This window comes from Macaca fascicularis, chromosome 20 (assembly GCF_037993035.2).
Source record: "Macaca fascicularis isolate 582-1 chromosome 20, T2T-MFA8v1.1".
NCBI lineage: Eukaryota > Metazoa > Chordata > Mammalia > Primates > Cercopithecidae > Macaca > Macaca fascicularis.
In genome coordinates, this window is record NC_088394.1 from 264,620 (window position 1) to 287,678 (window position 23,059).

The following is a 23,059-nucleotide window of genomic DNA, read 5'->3' on the forward strand; positions in this document are numbered from 1 at the left end:
CAGGCACGTGCAAGGAAGTAAACACGGGAGAAAGTGGCACAAGACAAGAATGAAGGCAGGCAGGCAGGGGCTGGGAGATGATGGTAGATGCTTTATTCTCTTAATAACAGCAACAGGATGCTGTTGAAAGCACTTGAGGGAGGTGGGGAAGTGGGTATGACGTGTTTTGTGTTTGTAAAATTATCACATTGTCTTACCAAACTATACTCCCTATTTTTTATTTTTACATTTTACTTTAAGTTCTTAGATACATATGCAGGTGTGTTACATAGGTATACATGTGCCATGGGGGTTTGCTGTACCTGTCAACCCATCATCTAGGTTTTAAGCCCTGCATGCATGAAGTATTTGTCCTAATGCCCTCCCTCCTCTTGCCCCCACCCCCCAACAGGCCCCCGTGTGTGTCGTTCCCCTCCCCGTGTCCATGTGATCTCATTGTTCAACTGCCACTTATGAGTGAGCGCATGTGGTGTTTGGTTTTCTGTTCCTCTTTTAGTTTGCTGAGAATGATGGCTTCCAGCTTCATCCATGTCCCTGTAAAGGACAGGAACCCATTCTTTTTTATGGTTGCATAGTATTCCGTGGTATATACGTGCCACATTTTGTGTATCCAGTGTATCATTGATGGGCACGAGATATCCTCTTAACATGTGCTCCAGCAATTGCACTCTTAGGTATTTATCCAAAGGAGTTGAAAACTTGTGTTCACAGAAAAACCTGCACATGGACATTTATAGAAGCTTTAATCATAATTGCTAATTTTATTCCAGCTTTATTCATAATTGCTCAAACTTGGAGGCAACGAAGAAACCAAAATGTTCTTCACTAGGTGAGTGGATAAATAACCTGTGATATATCCAAACAATGGAATATTCTTTAGCACTGAAGGGAAGTGAGCTGTCAAGCCATGAAAAGACACGTAGGAACTTTAAACATGCACGGCTACCCAAAAGAGGCCCCTCGGAAAAGACTAAATACTGTAAGCTTCCAACTAAAGGACATCCCGAAAAAGGCCAGACTATGGAGTGAAAATGTCCGTGCTTCCCAGGTGTTGGGAAGAGGGAGAGATGAGGAGGTGAAACACGGAGATTTTTAGGATTTTAGTGCAACTGCTCTGTACGATGCTATCATGGTGGATACATGTCATGACATATTTGTTCAAACCCATAGAACAAGCACCAAGACGGAGCCCTCATGTAAACTGTGGACTCTGGGTGACAATATGTCAGCGTAGGTTCTTCAATTATTACAAATGCTCCTTCTGGGCAGGAGTGTTGTTACTTGGGGAGGCTGTGCACGTGGGGGAAGGGAAGGCATATAGAAGGTCTCTCTGCACCTTTCCCTCAATTTTTCTGTGAACGTGAAACTGCCTAAAAGATAAAGTGTATTTTTAAAAAAAATAAAGGAAAAAAAGGAAACAAAAAGTCCTCACAAAAATCAAATGAGAAAATGATCACACTGGGTGCTTCAGGTCAAAATGGAAGAACAAGGGCTGTATTTACCATCCCACCTGATGACTTTTTTCTCACTGCTTTTCAGCATTTTTTTGGAGTCTAGTCAGTGCAATAAGGCAAGTTAAAGCACATAAAATGCACCCTTATTAGAAAATAAGATTTAAAACTATCTGTATCTGCAGGTGACGTGATCACCCGTGTGGAAAATCTCCTGAAATCACAAAAAGCCACTAAAACTAATAATAATAAATTACTTACTAATAAGTGAGTTTGGGTTTAGCTTGTATCTTGCAAACTTTCCATAAGCAGTATTTATCTCTTTATACACTGGCAAAGAAATAATTGGAAATGGAAATTTACAAAGTAATATTAAGACTAAATCTGACAAAAGATGTGTAAGATCTATGCACTGTAAAGCAGGCAGTGATGCTGAGATAAATTAAAGAACTAAATAAATGAAGTGATATACTGCGTTCATGGATCAGCAGGCTCAATATTGTTAAGATGTCAGTTCTGCCCTTGTGGATCAGAGGTTTAATGCAATTCCAATCAAAATCCCAGCATTTTATTTTATTTTATTTTATTTTTTTTCAGTAGAAATGAACTAGCAGATTCCAAAATGTGTCTGGAAATTTAAAGAACCCAAAAGAGCTAAGACAACTTGGAAAAAAAATGGTGGAGGACTTACCTGAACTATCAAAACTGGGTTAATGAAACCTCCTAGAGGGTCTAGTAATAATCTCACAAACGTGTTACCTATACATAGTGGATTTTTGAAGAAAGGTTCAAAGATATTAAATTAGAGAAAGGACGATAATGATGATAGAAGGATTAAATACTACAGGCCAAAAAGGCAAAAAAGAGCTCCTGTTAAATATCTTCACATTGTTGGTGTCACTCATGCAATTCAATTCACATTTTGTATATCTAAAAGTTGAACAGACTTCTTCATTCTCTTTCCCCAATTCACTCCACAGAGATGCTGATGTCTTTCAGTGGAACTTGGAAGTTTGCTATTCTTTTTAAAATGACTCTCTTAGATACTTACTGTTTATGCAAGAAGTTGTGGGACTGTAACTTACAAATACTGTTCTAAACCTTGGAATCACACGTTTCCCTTTTTCTCTACTTATCGTTTCTAGTCAGTTTCCCATTTCCTCTTCTTCGTATTTACACTGCATTCCTTCTAGTTCAGGCTCTTGTTACCCCACTTGATCTCTTGATGTGGTCACCTGAATGTCCTTCATGTTCCAGCCTCCTGGAATCCTTCCTTCATGACCCTGAAGAACTGCCCTCCAGACCCGCAGGTGTGACCCGGAATCAAGGATCTCAAAGCCGAGTGGGATCTGAGAGGCTATCTAGACCAATCCTCCATTACAGACGTAAACCTTTTGATGACTTCACTTCAGAGCCCAAAATATTTGCACTGCAGGCAGAATCACCTAAATCACTTAATGTGATGTTCAGTCTTCCCGTGGTATCTTCCTCTCTGCATCTCCCTACTTTCGGTCAGCCATTTCTCACTCATGACACCGAACCCTTCATTCACATCACATTATTGTTCTTCTCCACACACACTTGTTTGTTTTCTGCCTGGGTTTTTTGTTACATTCTTCCCTCTACTGGCAATATCATTTTCCAAGATCTGAGTACAGAATTTTAACGTATTCCTCAGAATGACTCACATATCACATATTCGACCAAATGGCTGCAGATTCTGTCACTTCCTCTCTTGTCCTATGGCAACCTGGAGAATCTTCTTCTCTTAGCCAATAGGATTTATCATGGTCCTTCTTTATCTTAACAATAGTTTAGCAGGACTGAGAACTGGGAAGTAGATTTTTCTCCCAGGGGTGAGAACTGTCTTAGTTTAGCAGATCTCCCTGGGTCTCCATTCTGGTTGTAGAAAAGCAGCCCATAGGGCATGGTGGGGAGGAGAAGAAGGGGAACTAAGCTGTGTTGCATGAAGATGGACAGTTGTGACCCTTACTCCAGGGTTGGGAGTTGAGGCCCCTAGGAAGGAGAAGCTGTAAGGATGAAGACGAGGCATAAAAAGTGATGCAGGCCGGGTGCGGTGACTCACGCCTGTAATCCTAGCACTTTGGGAAGCCAACGTGGATGGATCACGAAGTCAAGAGTTCAAGACCAGTCTGACCAATATTGTGAAACCCTGTCTCTACCAAAAATACAAAAATTAGCTGGGTGTGGTGGCACATACCTGTAGTCCAGCTACTCGGAAGGCTGAGGCAGGAGAATCACTTGAACCCAGGAGATGGAGGTTGCAGTGAGACAAGATCATGACACTGCACTCCAGCCTGAGTGACAGAGACTTCATCTCAGGAAAAAAAAAAAAAAAAGTGATGCATAGTAACAAGACTGCCCGAGGAGAAGAGGCAATCAGCAACCACCTCCAGGGTGGGATGGCTGAAGACCCTTTAAGAACAAAGGTGTCTACTTTCCTTCTTTAGGATGCTCTATCGTGATTTAATGAACCCTCCCAATCTACTGTATTCAGTATTTGGCATGAGTCAATTTAGGGGAATTCTAGAAAACATAGCTGGCTGTTATCAGGTTAATGTAGATTGGGAGGTAGGGAAAAACCCCAGGAGACACGTAGGAAGGACAATACGTGAAAACAGAAGAAACTTGGAGTCAGTTCACCCTTCAAACAAAATCCAGTTTCCAGAAGACATTGTGAGGGCTGCTGGGTCTTCCTCGCCTGCAGATGGGGGATTCCAGATAATTATTATACTTGAATCTCACAGGATGGGGTGATCACCACCTGCTCTCAAATGGGATGAGTTACAATATCTTCTATCGGGAGGCGGTAAATAAGAGGTTAGGTACACGTCTGTAGTCATCACAATTTTGTCAAGATTGCTATTTTTACTTCCATGTCATAGATGGGGAGCCTGATGCTTGTGGAAATGATTTGCTCAGGGTCTCACCATTAAAAGTGGCAGAGGAAAGATTCCAACATGTTTTAAAAGCTGCAAACTGAGCTGACTCCCATCCATGCTGTCATACCGACTTTGAGATTTCAATCCTCCTGAAGGCAGGAAACTTATTCCATTTGCTTTTATACCCTCCATAACACTAGTGAGCAAGTTTTGCTCAAAGTAACATGGAATATTTTGCTGACTCAAGGGGAAAAAGTAAGAGACTTAAATGACACCATCACAAGTCAACCTTCAAGGAACAGAGACATATTTAGCATTAGCTGTCTCAGTCAAATCAACATAGACATGCACGTTTATCCTTTACATGGCAGTAAGACAGCAAACACAATTGAAAAAATGAGCCAAGTGTAAAAAATGTGTCACAAAGGGATGGATTTAGACAGGAGAGCAGTGAAGTAGGTTATAAAATGGTCAGCATAATCCATTTTCATGAATTATTAGCTGAAACATGCAAAGCATTTAGGATTTCTGGGAGAAGTGTACAAACACACCAAATGTTTGTCCGACATTTTCTTCACTGCTGCTGTCTTTCCACAGGGCTGGAGATGATGTTAACCAACGGCCTTGGGAGGAGAGATTGCAGCTGAGCCCACACCCTCTCAAACTCCTTCAGACTGTTTCTGTTTTTGTAGACTTTACCATTAACAACAAATCCTAAGATTTACTCAATCAGTACAGCAGTCGTTGGCCCGAGTTCAAATTTCTGATTCGAAGGAATCTGCACTCTGCCTGCCAGGATCGACTATTAATGGCTTCGTCCATAGAGGAGCTGTGTCTTTGCTCACTATGGAACAGTATTGAGGCTTCGAAAGGGGTATTTTGCTGGTCACCTCCTTGGTCAGCCTTCTGCTCACCAAGAGCAGATACTGTTCTCAGCCCCTTACATTTACAAGGTCGTTTAATTCTCACATAGCCCTTTCAGATAGATGCGACTATTACCCCCCTTTTACAGAGGAGGAAACCGAGAGGCAGAGGACATAGGTGAATTGTCCCAGATCACAGAGCTGGCTATGGAGCTGGGACTTGCACCCGGCCAGCCTGGCTCCAGAGTTCACTGCCCTCCTCCTGTACAGCACGTGTGACCTGCAGTAATCACCGCCCAAACAGGCAGGCACTGCGGAGAGCCAAGCACACCTCTTCCGACTTCAGCACGGAGGACGGTTCGTTTTCATCCTGGTTTTCAGCTCAGGACTGTTTTTATCACAAAGACGCACCACCCAGAAAGCTCAGTCATGTGCCGTTACCTTCTACGGTCATGGTTTTCTACTTTTTGGCCCCATTTTCCTGAGGACTTGGCCTGCTGGGACGTGAATGATGCGTTACTACTGTAGAGACAGAGGTTCAGGTCTAGTGGCACAAACAGCGACGGACCCCATGGAAATGCGGGCGTGGCCCCTCCATCCCAACAGCCTGCATGGCTGCTCCATTCTGCTCCCATCACACACATCCCCACACAGCCAAGCCCCTTCTCCTTTCCCCCACTGGATTCATCAAATCAAACCTCGCTGTCCTTGGAAAATGTACCATTAATTTACTTACTGCCCAGTAAAAAAGCACACTTCCAGTTAACATGACACCCCCGCAACGATAGAACAGCCTTAATTCAAACATGACGCAGAGGAACAGAGGGAGGAGGGGTCGAGGACCATCCTGGAATCGGCAGCTGTTTTCTGGGGGAAAACCTCCGTCCCCCCTGAGCCCGACACTTGTGCCACACTATCCCCATGATGTCTGAAAGCTCCATGAAGACAGGCTCACTCTGACCCCTTCACACCCACAACGCCAAAGAGGAGCAGGTGTTCAGGAAAAGTCTCCTGCTAGTGCTGAAGACAGGAATGATTCCTCGTGGTGCCCAGAATGTCAGGAGAAAAGGCACCATGTGGACACCTTCCAGGTGAATTCTGGAATGACTCTGCCGAATGCCAGTCATCCTTTTTCAGAACAAAACCAATACCGGAAAACATGTGTCGCCAGCAGAGAGATGGTCCTTTTGACGGCTTACAAACACACCTATGTTACGCTGAATTTATCTCAAGCCACCCTCTCTGTGCTAATGTAAAAAGTCTCCTTTATTAACCAGTAGCCTTTTTCATCTGGTGCTTTTTAACAAGCAAGACGGTCCTGTAACACTCAGGCATTGTTGAAAACGTCAAATGGAAGCCTAGAATCCTCTTCCGTGCAGCTTCACTGCAAAGTATTTTGACGTGAGCCAAATCGTGCTATTCCTACATCTCCATGGGAAACTCAAGGCTTCATCAAACGCAGCAGCATTTCTGCTAGTTACAGAAATTGGTGGGGGGGGGGATGGGGTTGAGGGAACATTACATAGAAGGCAACCCCGATAATCACCTGCATGAGAGCCACACCGGCCGGCAAGCCCCGGTCTGCTCAGTCTCTGCACAATCACAGACTTGAGACCTGGAGGGCAGACACCTGGCACTGCTGACCACCCCAAGGTCATGGCCTCTGCCCCTTCTCTGCTGCCCATCAGTTCCAAGCTTCTGGCAACACCGCCTGCTGCCCCCACTGCCTCATCGACTCTTCGTGAAAAGCAAATGTTGCCAGGATAGCTTATGAGTACATTTGCCAGGAAAGCAGCTCCGATTGACGCTGAAACCCCCTTCTCACACCCCTGGCAGCTCCCTTGCCCCCGATGTGCACATGCTTGCAGCTCTGACCTTGCTCAGTGTCCACACAGGCTCTGTCCCCTGGAGAGCCAAAGGCAGACTCAATGTTGAGTCAGAAATACACAAAGAGGGTGAAGATTACGAACTGCCTGCCCCCCAAAACACAGGTTGAAATCCTCACCCTCAATGTGATGCTGTCAGGAGGTCTTTGGGAGGTGATGAGTTCCCGAGGCTGGAGACCCTTGAATGGGATTTGTGCCTCAGAAAGGGGCCCAGCAAATCCCTCACCCTCCCATTGTGTCAGGGCCAGAGAGAAGGTGTGTGCCAACCGGGAAGGAGCCCACACCAGAATCCACCCGTGCGGCACCCTGATCCTGCCATCCAGCCGCTAGAACTGTGAGAAACAAATTCCTGTTGTTCATAAGCCGCTCAGTCAATGATGTTTCGTTACAGCAGCCTGAGCTGCCTGAGATGACGATGCTCACTGCCCTACAGAAACGGCTACTCCCCTCTCCCAGAAAGAGGGGTTTAATTAAAATCCCTGTCTCTCCTCGCGGCCACCACAGATCTCACTCCCCCACCCCAAAAGCCAGCAGTTGCTAGGATTAAAGGAAACAGAGGATTGTTTTAGACCAGCCCCTCCATATCGATCTGAAGCCTATAACTTTGCCCACTTCCATGGTGGCCGTGTCACTGCAGTGCCCATGTCAGCTCTGTGTCTGCACTGGGTCCCAGGCTGTGCACAGACTCTTCTAGCTGCCCATCCAGCACAGCCATTTCCCCTTCTGCTTTGGAGGCTGTCCTTCGATATCGAACTCCCACCTTTCTGCAACCCAAGGCGTTCTGATCCAGACATTCGGGGTGAGCTCAGCCATGTACTGGAGTCCTTGACTCAGGTAACCCAGGCCCAAGGCGTTGGCACCAACGATCTACTGGCTGTGGGGTCTGCACAGCCACTAGCTGTCCCAGCCACTCCAGGGCCTGGAAGGGGAGGCAGAGGAACCTGTGAAGCTGCCAACAGCCATACGGGGACAGGGGCCCCTGGGATGAGGAGGATGCCATGGAAGGAAATTCAGAGAAAGAAAGAGCCCCAAGGCTGGACGGGTCATGCCCAAAGCCTACACTGCTGAATTTTCCAGGTTTCTGAACTCAATCGCTGACCCACACAGCACATGTTTCCTGAGTGCTGACCCCGCGTGCCATTGGATACGGCAATAAAGTAGGACCCCCACCCACCCCTTCCCCGACACATACACAGGCCTGGGCACCCAGTTGGCACCGTGAGCCAGGGAAGGGGGCCATTTCAGACGGACAGTGGGTGCAGCCTTGCCAAAGCCCAGCAGTCACCTGCACTGCCACAGCCAGGCTGAGTCCAGATCAGCCGCACAGAAACCTGACCCTCTCAAGGGCATGCCTGAGCTCATTAGGGACAGATACCGTCTCCTGCTGATCTCCAACACTTTCTCTGCATGTCTAGTTACAAACGGACGACGCAGTCTCGGAAGCACAGCTGTGACTCTGGAGACAGATCCCAGGCCTCCCCCTGCTCCTCTCCGTGGTGCCATTGATGGGGAGGGGCCGGTATGGCCGCGAGGCCGCATACCCACAGCCACCATGCCACGGAGACACGGGCCTTCGACGGTTACTTCTGCCAAGGAACCCTGCTGCGTCTTGGAGCACACCATGGTGGGCGGGAAGCTCCACCCGGAGAAACAGCGATGCTTCTCCCCAGAGCCAACGGAGGGCACTCCCCGCCCTGCATGCAGCAGATTACTTACATTCTGGAAAACATCTGAGTTAGTGGGGAACAGTAAAATGAAAAGGTCACGCTAGAAAGTTTAGAAGGTTGTGTGGAGTCTCAGGAGGTCTAAAGATTTCTGAACCAAGACTGCTGAGGGCAACGAGCTTACAGGGAAAGTTTCCACACGGGCCTTCAACAAGCAACGCTCAGCAGGGAGGAGCCACGTTCTGGGCAGAACCTCAGAACAAGAACATCGGACACCACAAAGTCACAACAGAGCCAACAGGAACTGAAATACAGCGCTCTCCTAAGATGTGTGCAGAAAGTCACCACACATTAAGATGGGGGAAGAAAAGGATAAGGTTAGAAACAAATTTGAAATTATTTCTGCATACATAAAATTTCTACATCCACTGGCTTTCTTTCTGGGAGTAACAACTTTTACATGAGATGCACATCCCCGTTGGAAGGAGTTTGGGTTTTCCGTGGGCAGAGTCAAGGGCTCTCCAAGAAATGTGAACCTTTTCTCACTCACTGAGCCGCGTGCCCTGAGGCCGTCCTGGCCTGTCTGAGCCCCTCCCTGGCTCTGCCTCCAGCCAGCTCCTTCCAGCACTCACCCCGCTGCTCCCAGAGCCTGCACTGGCCCAGGATCTCCTCTTCTGCTGCTGTCAATCTTCCACTTTAGGGTAAATAAGTTGGAAACTAGAAAGTTATAAGACCCCTTAGCTTTTTAAAAATTTGTCTTCTCAGAAAACAAAGAATACTAATTCTACTTCCACGGTTTAACATGTTGCCCCCATCTGCATGTTCATGGATATGTGTTTTTCTATATATTTTAGTCAGTACTTATAAAAGCATGCACTGTTGGCTACGTTCAGTTCAATTACATTTGATGTAAGAAGTTTTAGTTTCAGTGAATTCAGGCACTCAAAATTTAAGCTCTCTGACATCTATTAATCAAATGGAAAAATGACAGGTAGATATCACAAAAATCAAGAGAAGTGTTTAATATAAATCCTGGACTTTTAGATATTTCCACAAATGTAATGTATACATTAGTACACGACCTTGAGCATTTTCACAACTCTTTGAACTAAAATTCTGCTCTTAACTTTTATTGGTAGATCGACATCCATATGTGATTATAAGCAGCTCAAACATCAGCTCTTAGAAACAACCAGAAATGCTGTGGGCAAATCCCACCGAGCAGCAAATAACGGAACTGCACCCAACAACCCAGGTACCTCCCCTGAGGCATCTGGAACTTGAGGATTACGAGCAGCCTTTGGTTTCTGAGGCACCCGAGAGTGGGGACTCCAACTCCCCAAGTCTAGGAAGGCCTCAGCGATAAGGAAAACTGATCAAAAAGTCATCCCTGCCGGCCCCCTGCCATGGGTTCCCCCCTGCCGGCCCTCAGCCACGTGCTTACAGATCTCACTTCCTCTCTGTCCCGCAAAGCCTGACTCCTGATTCCAGCCCTGCTGCTTACTGGGATGTGGCCATGGACGTCAACTGCACCTGCAAGGGGAGAAGCCTGTCAGGATACAGGATCCTGGCCATCCTGGCAGCGCTCAAGCTGATACTGTAACTTGGTAGCGAGTTACTTAATGCAAAGGTTTAACTTTGAAAAATTTAGATGTGTGTATTCTAACGGAAATTCTGAATGTAGAACACAGGCCACACCCTCACACAGATGTTGTCTGGCCAGCACTCTTTTGTTTGTCTTTTCAATAGACATTTTTAAAAGCAGTTTTTGGTTCATAGCAAAATCAAGAGGAAAGTACAGAGAGTCCTCACCTATCTCCTTTCCCAGCACAGGCACAGCCTCCATCATTCTCCTGCCCTCACCAGACCAGCATGTCTCTACGACCGACAGACCCGCATCAACACGGCACCACCACCCACAGTCCACAGCTCACACGAGGACTCGGCCTGCTGCTGCTCACTCTGTGGGTTTCACAGACGTGGAACGGCATGCATCCCCCATGAAAGCCCCACCTGGAGTTGTTTCCCACCTTCCATATCCCCTATGCTCCTCCCATTCATCTCTCCCTTCCCCAGCCCCTGGCAGCCACTGACTGTTTGACTGTCTCCACAGCTTTGCCTTTTCCAGACTGTGCTGTGGTTGGACTCAGACAGCAGGCAGCCTTTCCAGATTGGAGTCTCACTTAGCAACATGCATTTAAGATCCTTCCTTGTCTTCATGGCTTAGGGGTCCAGTTCTTTTTAGTGCTGAATAATATCCCAGTATCTGACATACCACAGTTTATCCATTCACCTGCTGAAGGGCATCTTGGTTGCTTTCTAGTTTTGGCAATTATAAAGCTGCTGTCAACGTCTGTGTGCACATTTCCGCATGGAAGTAAACTTTCAGCTCCTCCGAGTAAACGTCCAGGACTGTGATTGCTCCTGTGGTCGGAGAGCTTAGTTCCACGGAAAACCGCCACGCTGCCTCCTACAGCAGCTGCCCCACTTCCCCCAGCGATGAGTGAGGGTCCTGATGCCCACACACCCACCAGCACGCGGCAGTGTCGGAGTTCGTGTTTTGGCCAGGCCGATGGGTGCACAGTGACGCCTCACCCTATGACATAAGACGCGGGTCATGTTTCCACGTGTAGATTTGCCATCTGTGTATCTTCTTTGTTGGGGTATCTGTCCAGGTCTTTGGTCCATTTTTAATCAGGTTGTTCATTTTCTTGTTGAGTTTTGAGAGTTCCTTGCACGGTTTGGATAACAGCCTTTCTCAGATGAGTCTTTTACAGATGCGTTCTCCCCGTCTGTGGCCTGCCCTCTCATGCTCCTGAGACACTATGTTTTATATTTTGAAAAACACTTCAGACAGAAGATGGACCTCCCAGCCCACCACGGTTCTCAGTTTGGCCGTGGTCACCACCCTCCCAGCCCTGGTTCCCACCTTTCCACGATCTGCTGGTCCTATGGGTGTCAACCCATACTAAGTCCCTAACATATCTCCAATGATGGCAACGTCAAAGCCGGCAGTTTGCAGGTAGAAAGGAGCTGATGGAGGCCGGAGCAGAATGTGAAGGCCAGCGGATTCATCCCTCGGGGACCGGCAGGCCTCTCAGATATCCCCCTGGGTCACCTCCCAAATGAAGTACCTGCTTTGGCCGTGGGCAGGAAGCAGGACCTGGCCCAGATCTCAGCATATTTGACCTGGCACGGCATTTACAGGGGAGCCTCCATAACCGGAAACTCGACTCTCTGGGGAGAATGCATTTTCATTATCAAGGCTTTTAGGCTTTTAATTAAGAAACCAAAGAGCAGTGACTGGAGTGAGGATGCAGGGACTCTGGGTGACCCACACGCTCGTTTCCACCTGGCATGAAGGACCCTGGAGTGAGGGTGCAGTGCCTGCTCTGAGTCACCAGCACACTCATCATTTCTACATAAAGAACCCTGTGAGCCTGTCCCAGGACTTTTTAGCCTAGACCTAAAAATTCACAGCTCAGGAAACCTTCATCATTTTAGGAACCTGAGGGGTGGGCCAGGGGGATCTCACAGAGTGAGGTGCTGTCTATGGGGTCAGCAAAGTGCAGCTGGGGCTTCCCGCAAGCACTTCAGGGAGGCCGTGCACTGGCCCGAGGCTGGTTCCGCCTCCTATCCTCGGTTCTCATGCCCAGCCGTGAGGGGAGCCCCCCGCTTCAGGAGCGGTCCCTGGCTCCAGGCCCTAACATCCATGTCCAGGCCCCTGGTAGGGCAGCTTCTACCCCAGGGAGGCTGGGACTGGAGACAGCCTGGAGCTCTAGGCAATCCTGGCAACCACATGCTTCCCGAAGTGGCTGCAGACAAATTCCTGCTTCCAAAACCTGGCACGGGCTGTGTGAGGCCTGGAACACGGGAGGCGCGATTACCCTCTCATGGTTATCAAGTCAAGTCATAGTCTCTTAGACCTAAGTGTGACTGGAAGTATACACATTATGGAAGTGTATATAAATGTGAATACAGACACGCTTATTTTCCTTTTATATACCTTACATATATGTGTATACGTGCATATGTATAAAACATGGAAGAAAAAACCATACTTAAGATTTCAAATCTCAGTCACAAAGATCTCAGAAGCAAATTATTATTCTTAAATTCTAAACAAAGATGTAACACTTTACATTCTTACAAACAAAACGTTCTCTATTAGCATTTTATTTTAAAAACTAAGAATGCATTGCACTCTCTCAATTTCGATTTTTAATTCAGCTCACAAAGGCCCCTGTAGAAAGGCCTCCGTACCGCGGCAAGGATGGCGGTGGTCACACCTGTGGCCATTTATCCTCTCTACATCTAGCTCCTCTCCCTGAGGCAACAGCACCTCCGAAGTCACAGCCTGGCCTCCCAACTCTCCCCCGTCCCGGGCGTTTTGGCATGTTGCTCTGCTGCACACACCTCAGCAAATACTGCTGATTAGCCAGAATCGCCCAGAAATCTCTTAACCTTCATTCTGGCTGCTTTTGTAATTTGTAATATCTTTACTTCTGGTGTGATTTGAGAAACAACACATTTTAAAATTAGAGAAGATGTGGTTTTTATTCTCTCCTTTCTACTTGCAACCTTGAAAATTCAAGTAGCAGCAAGGGTTTGTTGAAAGTAACTTCCACCAAATAGAACCTATTACAAAGGTACTACAGAGTGTCAAATAACCACATAGATGTAAAATAGACATGCAGACACAGATACAAAATCCAATGGTTAAACCAAATTGAGAAATGCTTGCCAGTTTGATAGGACTTCTAAAACTTGACATAAATGTTGGCTGAGGGATACAAGATGCTATGAGATGAGTGAGATGCTTGGCCTAGAACCACAGGCTCTCTCCTCTTTACAGCAGAAAATCCATAAGGAAGTCAAATCTGAAAGAACCAGGTACCGTTGAACGGCATACTCAGCCATCCTTCCCCATTCCTGGGCCAGCTGCGGTGAGTGCAGCCAGTCGTTCACCAACATCCATCATCCATCCTCCAGGCCATGGCTACACTTTACTCCCAGGCTCCCTGTCATTATGTAGATTAGGTAAATCAGGGCCACTCTCACCTTAAGCCTCCCCTGCCAGCATGGCAATCACCCATTCCCAACCACGGCAAGGACAGCCGTGTCCCTGGGAACGCAGAGCAGGGGTTGGGAAGAAACCTGGATCTCTGAATACCTCATGGAGCAGTCACCAGCCTGGAACATCCTCCCTGACAGGTTTGCAAGACAGAAAAACTCCTTGGTTCCTCAAGCTACAATACTGCAGAGTCTCAGGTCACAGCATCCTTATCTACCCTCGTCAGGAACCGTTCATGCTCATCAAGACATGAGAACAAAACTGCAGTGGCACAGTCACACTCAATGCAGACCACCTGCTGCTCACATTCATCGTATTAACACCAAAAAGCCACCGTGGTGGATATCCTGGATGTGGACACTCGGCGGCTTTTTGCTGGAGATGTGCTTTGTGCATTTGTCGCACAACCATCTTGGCGTCAGGAGGGGCTGTGCAGATGGCAGCTGTGCACGTCACAGGGAGTCTCAACTCGCTGGACTCTCAGCCAGCTCCCACTATCAGTGCCCGCAGAGTCCTCTCCTCCGGGAGCACGTGCTTGGACGCCACAGTGGCCTGTGGATCCACACAACAGCACTGTGTGCCCCAGGAGCTTAGAAAGTACCACTGCATCAATGCCTCCACAGGTGAGGCCGGGGGCAGAAGCCAACCTCAAGCAGTTACGGTCCTCCGTGGGGCTGGCGTCCAGGCAGGAAGGCGGCTCAGCGGCTCTCCGCCCACTGTGGAACTTCCTAGGTCCCCACATGAACAGAACCTAAATAACACGCAACGAACAACAGGAACGAGAACACGACCAACAGCTTCTGAGATGAGCAAGCTGGGCTGATCATGAGACACCTGACGGGGACGGTGCCGGAGCCCCTCCCAGTGACCTGTGTGGACAGCGCTGCCAGCATCTCCCTAAAACCAGCCCAAGTCAAGTTAGACTTGAGGCTTTCCAGGAGTGGGTAGATCCCTTCAATCCCACAGTCTGAACCTTCCAGGCCGTGTCTCATGGCCCTCATCTCACATATGGGAACCCGGACGCTGCACCATAGACGTGGCCCCAAGCCCTCGTTCCTTCTTCAACACCACACACCAGTACAGTGAACACTTAGGATCTGGGCATTCACATAAAATACTGCTTAACTAAAACTTCTGATTTAGAACATGTTTAATTCCTACTCACAGAGCTCAAAGTGTTCTGTCCTAGGAGGCGGTAGCTGTAACTAAGCATGAGAGAAGAAGGGATCAGAGTGGTGCCAAGTATTAAATATTCCTCTAAATCTATTCACCAGGTTGCCATGCTATTGTCACCTGCTTCATTTTCTGTCCTTAAAAGACAAAATAGTTACTTTTCAAAATAGACAACCTGTTTTGCTGATGCTTAGCTATAAAGTGGCGAGCTACGTATCCAAAAGGGAGATATGGGAAAACAGAAAATGTCCACAAGCGATCGGGGTTGGGGGGCAGTTGCAGCAGCACCTGGCTCTGTTGCGTTGTGAGCCAGCCACGTGGGCTGGACAGCTCACTTAGCCACTGAAATTACATCATCTAAGATTTTGTTTCAGTTACTTTGATAAATTCTCCCTCTTGCTATGAAGAGTAAGGTTTGTTGTTTTTGTTTTTGTTTTTGTTTTTTTTGACTTGGAGTCTCGCTATGTCACCCAGTCCAGAGTGCAGTATTACAATCACGGCTCATCGCGGCCTTGACCTTCTGCCTCAAGCAATCCTCCCGCCTCAACCTTCCAAGTAGTTGGGACCCAAAGGCGAGTTTGATTTCTTTGCTAACGAATTCCTAATTCACCTCGCAGTGGGCCTGTCAAGGCCATATGCCCGGACATCCACCTTGCCGACCGTCCATGTGGTCTCTAAGGTGGATGCACTCCGGTTGCCTGGGCTCTGCACGCGATACTGAGTCTCCAAGTCTGCCGCTGTATAAGGGACTGACAGCCCCAAGCGTCTCGACGCGCCACCTTGAGCCGGGCTTTATTCCACAGGGCGACTCTGCTTCCCGTGATGAGATGCAGCACGTGAGCACAGATCAAAGGGTATCAGCAACTAACCCATTCCCCTGGTACTAAGCAGAGGACCAAGAGTTTAGTTCCTTACTTATTTGCTACGGGCTTGATTCAAAGCAGCTTTCTGGGATCCTGGGGACAAACATCTCCAACTGGTGAGAATTCTGGCTTTAGTAACGGAAGGATCACCTAAAGCCCATTTTGTAACTGCTGTTCTCATCAGAACTTGAGGCCAAAGCGAAAAATAAAAGGGGGAGGCTAAGATCGTGACACCCCAGTTTGCACAAGGCCAACCAGCCTGCTTGAGGGGGTAAAAGGAATAGGATTTTTAAACTGCTGAGTTTTAAAAACGTGGCTGTAGGCTGGGCGCACTGGCTCACGTCTATAAGCCCAGCACTTTGGGAGGCCGAGGTGGGAGGATTGCTTGAGGCCAGGAGTTCAAGACTGGCTTGAGTAACACAGCAATACCCTATCTCTTTAAAAAGAAAAAAAAAGTTATTAAAATAGTAATAAAAAGGTTAATACAATAAATTACTATGTCAACATGGCACCCCCTGCTGTCAGACGAGGTGCAATCTCTGTGGCTGTGAGGTCCGGAGAGAAATGTAACCGGCATCATAGGGAAGGTGGACCCCAAAGCCCCACAACATTACTCCTGTACAGTGTGTTAACCAGCATGAAGTCTCCTCCACAATCAGAAGCCTGGTGTAGAGGAACGCTGCCCACTGGACCTGGGTGGACTCCAGATGCCGGTCGACCAGACAGCCCCACCCTGGGACCCTGCCGGCAGCCCCGACTGGACAGAATGGCCTCATGAGTGTCCTTTCCTGCCACAGGCTGCAGACCCTGAGCCAGTCCTGGCTGTGACTGAGGCTGCGCATAAACGTCTGCGCCCAACAGCTCACCTTTGTACATGACACGCCCAGTCCACCTCATTTCAAATGTTACACTTGCCCCAAGGCGAACATGGATGTTACAGGTTAACTCACTGCATGTGTGCTAGACTTTCCCTGTAAGTGTTCAGACATTGTACGAACCGGATGAACAAACCCCACTTTCCCTGTAAACGTTCAGACATTCCTTGAGCCCGATGAACACACACAGCCAACAAACACCGGAACGTGTAATGCCGCGGCCTCCTCCCCTCCTGAGGGGCGTGTGCTTACAGCTCCCCCAAGACCACATTTCCCAAAGCACAGAGTGTTACTCTGAAAATAAAACCTCCTTTTTCCTTCCTCTGTACATCTCGTGGTCGTGTTAACAACTATTGCTACAAATGCAGAGAAACGGGGTATCATCCGTGCTGGTCACCGAATTCCTAGCACCAAAGCTTCAAGGCCCCCCAGTCTGAAGGAAGCTTCTATCACCCTAAAGCCAACTCTGGAGACGAAGGCCAAGCTGGGGAAAGGCTGTGTCTCTGCAAATCCACGCCACGGGGCCCTCTGCAGTTGTGTGTAAGGAACTCTTGGTCTGTCCTGGGGTTTGGGGAAATCAGGATGCAAGCAGATACCGTACGCTCTGCCACGGGACCGTGAAGTCTGCGGAACCTCAGAGGAACACGGAGACAAACGGTGGCACGATTCTCACAGGCCGAGCCTCGATGGGCGCCCGTGTCAAGAACACAGACACGCCGGGAGGGGCAGCCGATGCAGGCAACGCCTGCAACTCCAGCAAGCAACAGCGTCTGAGTGTGGGGGTCTCTGGCCAGGCTCCACCACAACTGCCATATTCTGTGACAAAATGTTAAAAATAGGTTTTAACTAGTTATAACTCTAACTTGTTTTACACATAAACAGAACACAGGGTACCAACAGGCTCCAAAATACTTTGCCTAGAACCAAGTCTAGAATGCAGATGGATGCTGCTCCGAGTGTGAGGAGTCCCCTTGTAGTGCCATAAATCCTAGATCTAGGTGACTAAGTGCTCTTCCTAAACCAGACGGCACCATGAGGCTCTGAGGGCACCCTCTGTCCCCAGGCCAGTCCATCAGGCCCTGCAGAAGCTTCTAGAGTAAGAGCCTGTGGATTTGTATTGGACGGATGTAAACCAGGCAAAGTCACAGGGGCTCGTCCTGGAAGCCTATCCCTTTACCCACTCATGCCGTGGAGAGCCCTGCCCCCAACTCCACACCCGCAATCACGCTCAACCACAAGAACTGGCTTCTAAGCCCTCAAGCTACTCCCTCTCGACCCCAGACAGACGCTTCTCAAACCATGAGACCCAGAGTAGTCTTAACAGGTGGTCCCAGCAGAACTGGCCACTGCATTAATTGATATTTTGTGTGTGGGGGGGTGGTTGTTCTTCTGCCACTCAGGCACAGTGCACCATAAGTACAGTGGTGCTATCATGGTTCACTGCAGCCTCAACCTGCCAGGCTTGGGTCATCCTCCAGCCTTAGCTTCCCGAGTAGCTGGGACCACAGGTGTACATCACCTGTCCTATTTAATTTTTTGTAGAGTCAGGGTCTTGCTATGTTGCCCAGGCTGGTCTGGAATTCCTGGGCTCAAAAGTGAACTGCCCAACTCAGCCTCCCAAGGTGCTGGGATGACAGGTGTGAGCCACTATGCCCAGCCTAGAATTGGTTTTTCTTAAACCTGAGTTTGACACATGAACCCCACTTACATAGATATCAGCACACTCTCACAGCTCGAGAGTTTTCCTGAATCTCGATTCTGTCCGTTCAAGGTCAATATCTAAGAAAGAGTCAGAACTGACCCTCCCTCCGTGAAGCCTAAGAGCAAATGCAGCAGCATCTCAGTGTATGAGGAGACAAAGTAAGAAGGGTGGAAAATACACACTGAAATTCTAGTGCTAGAATCATAATCACCAACACTTTAAGAGGGAATCTGCTTTCCAAAATATGTAGCTGCTGGATTAACTTCAAAGTCACCAGATTCCACAGGCAGTAGCTCACAGGGGCACAGCTTTCTAAGGCCGCACAGCCCGGGACAGCGTAACAGCCTCAGGGCAAAGCAAACTAAACAAAGGCTTGGTTCTCTCAAGGACGAAGGTGCTCAAGTGTTTCCAGATATTCTTCTTCTTCTAAGTAAGTTAGATGCCTCCTACAACACTGTTTAGAGTGCCAGTGTATTCAGAAACATGAAGTTGAAAATACATCTCAGGACCCCAAAATCACTAAGGTAAAGGGACGTCAAGGTGAGGAAGAGCTTAGACCAAACCTGCCTCCCATGCTCTTCCTAACAGAGACAGCTACTGGGGGTGGGGGGAAAAGCCACGTACCTCCCTCACAACCGATCCACAAGGAAATTCCTCATGGACAGAGGACAGAACTCAAAGTCACCATCTGCACACGGAGATAAATGCGGATCTGACTGCTTCCTCTGGAAAGATGCACCAGAAATGCATTTGTCTGATCTACCTGTGACCTGGAAATCCCTCCCCGCTTCGAGCCGTCCATCCTTCCTAGACTGAACCAACGTACGTCTCACATGTATTGATGTCTCACGTCTCCCTAAAATGTGTAAGACCAAGTTGTGCCCCAAACACCTTGGACACATGTCCAGGACCTCCTGAGGCTGCCGCAGTGTGTCCTCAACCCCTCCTAAGGCTGTGTCTATAACCTTGGGAAAATGAACTCTCTATGGATCGAGGACTGTCGCAGAGATCCTTCTGGTTTACAGGAAGCATTCTCTCCTGCGAGTATATCAATGAAATCATGTGGAATTACAAAATGCCACTTTAGTAAAAGCCAAAGGAATTAGGGTTCTATGTGCTTCAAAAAAAAAAAAAAGTAACGTTCTATTTGTCAATGGACCATGAAGCCCACACCCCCTTTTGCAGTGAAGATGTCAAATGGGATGAGAGGCCCCTCCTGAGGATGCTACCCTCTGACCCCACTTCCCAGAGTCCAGTTTCCTGCTGCTCAGGGAACAGCAACCCCAGCTTCACGGGGCTCAGGCCTCCAAACCCAACTCCCACCCATGCTGGAGAATCACCCCAGGGACTAGCTAAGTGGCAGGTGCAACTCTCACCTCACCCCCTTAAAGGGGAAAAGGCACCTTCCCGCTCCTCTTCCTGCTGGTGGGAACAGGGGCAGGAGCTGGAGGATCAGGAGTCGGGCGGCAGAACGGAAGCAGCCTGGGTCCCTGCTAGTCAGAGTTGGCAAATGCCAACCATCCCCGACATTCACTTTGCAAATAAATCCTTCTCTTTTGTCAGGTCCCTGGTTATAAGTTTGCACCCATAACTTAAAAAGAAAAAAAAAACTCAGATTAAAAAATCGGTGTTTGGCTGACAATATTTCAATTATCTTGGGGCCTTGGGTCAAATGATGGCAAAACAGGAAACTGAACGCTGTTATTCAGGAAACTACCTTCCAGCGCCGTCTACCCTCCCAGGCTGTCACCTTATGGTTGTTTGTCTGCTAGATGATTAACAAAACTGTTCTGAAAACCTAGGTGTACAGAACAGACAAGAAGTCAGCTTGGGTTGAGGGGAAGCAGGATAAGACCCCCTTCCCCGCAGGATGGTGGAAGAGAAGGAACCTTCAGCACCTGGGTTTTCAGGATGCTGGATCTCTGAGAGCATCTCTCACAGCTCAAGTACAGCCAGACCCTCCTCTGACACAGCCTGTTCAGGCGAAGGTGGGCACCTGCCCTAGAGACCCACAGCCCTGTGCGGGGCTCAGCTGGAGCTGAACTTGCCTCCCTTGGTAAGAGTCAGGGCCAGGGGTGGGGAGAGGAGAGAAGCAGCAGGCCTGAGGGCCACTGTGGAAACTCCATGCCACGGTAACTCTCGTCTGATGTGCTCCGGCCAAAGCCACGCTTCTCGGAGGGAGTTTCCCTTCACACATCCGGAAATCATCAACATCTAGTCTCCCCACAGAACAAATCCTTCCCCAGGAGGCAGACGCTTGGCTGTAACACGGGGTAATGAGGGGCGCGCCTTCGTGCCCACTCTGTAGTGTTTCCTGTTACCTATTTTACCTTAAGCTACAAATGATTCCCGTTTACACGGGACACAGTGACACAGACAGCAAAGCACATGAGATTCAGTGTGATCCCACACCCGTCACTGCTGACCTCAAGTGCTTTGTTCGTTTTGCTTCTAGAGTTTGTATTCTCTCCCGGGGTACCAGGCCTGTGGATTCAACCAACCATAGATCAACATATTTTTTAATGTGTTTGTACTAAGCATTCAGACTTTATTATTCATTAAACAACTACTCGCATGGAATGTCCATGGTATAGCTGTTACGAGCAACCCTGACATGACTATCTGCAGGAGGATGTGCATATGTCATATGCAAACACGATGCCATTTTATTGCAGGGACCTCAACGCCCAAAGACCTTGGATTCCATAGGCAGTCCTGCAGCCCACCCCCATGGGCACTGTGGAATGGCTATAATAGAAAATATGGAGGTTTTAAACAGTTATGTACTAAATCTAATCTTTTGTTAAGAAATTAATGTGTATCACTTGTATTATTTGGAAGTCCTTCCTGGCCCAGAGACTTGACATGTTCTTATCTTTTTGTCCACGGATCTAGCCATTCCAGTAAGCTTGTTGAACACAAATCAATTTTACAATTAAATTCTTACAAGAATCACACTCAATCTGTAAGCTGCTTTGGTTTTTAAAGTGAAATAACCAATAGTTTTGCCAACCTGCTATATCATAGAATAACAGGATAAAGCAGCCCCATGGCATGCAAAAACATGGGGTTTCAAAGCTAACCAGTATAAAACACGTTACAAACCCCTAAATATGAAAACGTTTTACACCAAAACAGATATTCCAGAAAAAAACAAGATGTTCAAAAAAGCCCTTTGCAGAACAGCACTTTCCCCTTCATTTTTCACACGGTTTCCTGAAGCTTGTGTTTGGTGATGACCATGAACCAGAAGTAGCGTCCGCTGCAACTACTGTTACGGCAACACAGAATATTAAGGGGGGAAAAAAAAAAAAAAAAAAGGCCGGGCGCGGTGGCTCAAGCCTGTAATCCCAGCACTTTGGGAGGCCAAGACGGGCGGATCACGAGGTCAGGAGATCGAGACCATCCTGGCTAACACGGTGAAACCCCATCTCTACTAAAAAATACAAAAAAAAAAACCAAAAAACCTAACCGGGCGAGGTGGCGGGCGCCTGTAGTCCCAGCTACTCGGGAGGCTGAGGCAGGAGAATGGCGTAAACCCAGGAGGCGGAGCTTGCAGTGAGCTGAGATCCGGCCACTGCACCCCAGCCTGGGCGACAGAGCGAGACTCCCTCTCAAAAAAAAAAAAAAAAAAAGGACACAGCATATTTCCTATTGATGAGAACAGGTAGAGAGTGTTATAAAATGAGTGTGTCCTAAAGTCAACAATGTTCAAATTCTAGGTCTCCCACAGACACTAGACGGTAACCGCCAAAGCTTATGTACCTGGCAACGTTCAAGGAGACCAAGTTCAGAGCTGTCACAATGCAGCACCATCCTCACGCGATTATCTCAGGCAGGTTTGAGGGCAAGTGCCCCCGTCACAGTGGGAAAGCTGCCCAGCCCAGCACTTCCTGAGATCACAGACCTTCGCCTTCCCACGTCTTCAATAGTTCCTTTACACCGGGAACCACACAACAAAACCTAAAACACTTCCTCAAATCTCAAGACAGTCTTTAGAGCTCTTTTCCTTGCCCCTTCTCTTACTGAAAAAGCTTATTTTGTAAGCAACCTGTAGTGCTTACCAGAGCTGGGGCGGGAGGAGAGCTAGTGTTTGGTAGACCGAGTTTCAAGCGTGGGGAGACCAGAAAGTTCTGGAGATGGATGGCGGTGATCGCAGCACGACAGTGTGAACACACTTAATGCCACAAAACCATACACTTAAAAATAGAGTGCTGTGTAACTTTACCACAATCAAAAAACTGAGAAAAGTCATCTATAATTACTGTCTCCAATATCTTCCATCCTGTAAGTTACATTTGCTTTCGGCAATCCTCAGAGCAATCATGAAAAACTAATACCCTGTCGTCTCTGAAACGCAAAGTCGTTCAAGGGCTTTGGTTATAGGAAAGTAGCTGGAAAGCAAAGCGTCCGTTAGGCACAGCAGCCGTGATAGGACAAACACACGGTAGGAAGGTGGTGGTCATGCTACACACAGATGGGAAGGGTGTGGGGAGCCACAACACCTGATGCTTGGGAGGCACCTGGGCAGGAGCTGAGAATGTACCAAACACGTTCGATCATGCAACATTCACGGACCCCGAGTCCAGCCACCACCGCTGACAT

At 48.1% G+C, this 23,059-nt stretch overlaps 2 long non-coding RNA genes across 2 annotated transcripts in view; both read left to right on the forward strand.

The window, feature by feature from the left end:
• The window catches only part of LOC135968747 (uncharacterized), a 164,093-nt gene that overhangs the window by 126,975 nt on the left and 14,059 nt on the right, over positions 1 to 23,059 (forward strand). The gene's annotated exons all lie outside the window — the stretch shown is intronic.
• LOC141409344 (uncharacterized) lies at positions 197 to 21,416 on the forward strand. Its single transcript, XR_012429522.1, has 2 exons — positions 197 to 829; positions 4,952 to 21,416. It is a non-coding gene; the product is annotated as an uncharacterized lncRNA (long non-coding RNA).